This window comes from Myotis daubentonii, chromosome 2 (assembly GCF_963259705.1).
Source record: "Myotis daubentonii chromosome 2, mMyoDau2.1, whole genome shotgun sequence".
NCBI classification, from domain to species: domain Eukaryota; kingdom Metazoa; phylum Chordata; class Mammalia; order Chiroptera; family Vespertilionidae; genus Myotis; species Myotis daubentonii.
Genome location: NC_081841.1, coordinates 111,947,026 through 111,949,131, shown reverse-complemented (window position 1 = coordinate 111,949,131; position 2,106 = coordinate 111,947,026).

Here is a 2,106-nt window from a genome sequence, read left to right as displayed (position 1 = left end):
TCGGCATGTCACAAAAATCTGTCTTTCAGTTCAATTCTTGAAATATTACATTGGGAAAAGCTGTCAAATATACCCAATTTAAAGATTATTAAAACTTAAACTTGTTTTTAACATTAAAGATTTGGTATTGACCACAGAATTAATTATTTTCAATCTGGCCATTAAATTTTATATGATATATTTTGAATGTCAGAGAAACTGCTGGGAGAACACGTCTACCGCTGCCTTGCCCCCAAGGGTGCAGAAGCTGAAAAGCTGTGGTCACCTCATAGATAACCTTAGTTCCCACCTCGGCATGGCCTGCACGGGTTTTTGACAGTGTGGACCACCTAGTACCCATTACTGCCAATAAGGTGTTTTAATGGACTTGCTGCTGGGCGGGGCTTTGCCAATTTCCCTGCCTTGTCGCCACCTTTGGGACCAAAAGCCATGCCTTTGGAACCAAAAGGCACTTGTCTGAGTAAAAGGACTCTTTTTCCTTTTCCTGCTTCGCTCCAGGTGGGGAAGACAATACTTCCCTGGGTTAACATATATGCAACCTTCACAAATTTACACTTTCAAATTAGCTTCAGAATCTTAAAATTTTAACGTAGCAGAACAACCTTTGGTTCTGAATGACACACAAAGCCTATAGGAGCAGAGACAGAGTGCTTTCTATCTTCATAAAGACAGTAAAGAGCAAACCAAGCCAGCAACCTAAGTACATTGCAGCAGACAAAGAGAATCTCAAGTTCAAACCCTGCCACGTGTTCCTCCTGTCCACAAACAGCTGAGCCCCCGCAAATTAGGATGTTCCCTATCTTTAAACAGACTGATTCAAACATCAACATGAAACATTAACAGAAACACTCTCAATACACAATATTTACAAGTACGCACAATCCACAGACACTCCACAAGGCATTCCATTAAAAGCAATGTTTCTCGTCCCGGGTTTGGGACTGGCCCTCCCAGAACCTTAGCATTTTCCAATGGACCATTTGGCTATGTGGCTTGCTCTATTGTCTTGCATTCTCCTTGTGTCATTTCCCCCATTTTCCAAAGAAAATCCATCTCAAGGCTATTCTATAGCATCCATGAAGAGGTGGGCTCAGGCCAAGGGCCAGCTAAAGTCCGGTGGGGCACCTCCCCTTGAACTAGCCTTTCCTATACACGTGTACAGAAAGTCCCAGAAGCATCCCTTAATTTACGATAAGTGGCGCACCTTCCCAAATTTCAAATGGGCTGGGAAATAAAACCTGGTGAAAATGAGACTTTTAAGAATGCTCCCGAGAGGGTGCAACCATTTTACAGAATCACAATGAAGGCGAGAGGCGAGTTACCCACTAATTAATAAGATAACCTAACAGCTATGTCTGGCTCTAATGCTGAATTCTCTGAAAGGCTGAAAACTTCTACAGGGGTGGAAAAACAGTTAGCTGGCTCTTCCTTTCTTAACTCCTGCTTAGAAATTTTTTCCCAGGACCCTTACCATAAAGGCCTGCACAAATGGTGACTTAGGATCTTAAGTTTAGTGGGTCCTGGACCGCGGAGGCAGCAGTCTTAGCTGGATACTATTTGACCTGACTGAGATAGAAAGCAGAAGAAAAGGCAGATGATTTTCCAAATAAAACCTGCTTGGGATCTGGGCCAGGGGAGTGGATGTATGTAGTGGGTCAGAAATGTGCTGTTCTTGGAACCCTGTCTCAGTTTCTCTCCCAGCTGTCTAAGACAGCGGCGAGGACCCGGGATGCTGGGTGACCAACCCTTGTATGCATCCCCTGGACGGGTCAGACTTTAATTACATGTGTTGTTAAAACCCTATTGAGGCGGTCTGCACACCATGGAGAGATTCTCTCCCAGCACCTCCACTGTGGCTCTTACTCAGGTAAGAACATCTGAGAATCCTGGACTGGAGGGAGAATTGCCTCTTTGGTCTTCGGAGCGGGGCAGAGACCCAAGCACTCATTTAGTCGATGGCTGGGCTTTGACTTGCGACTGGAGGAAGCCTAATGCTCTAACCCGACCCAGCACCAGTTTATCCTTTCATGGGAGACTTTTTCTTCTAGCGGCAGTCGCCCTAGTGGCCTTTACTTGACTGACCCATGCCCGCTTTGGTTTTGGCCC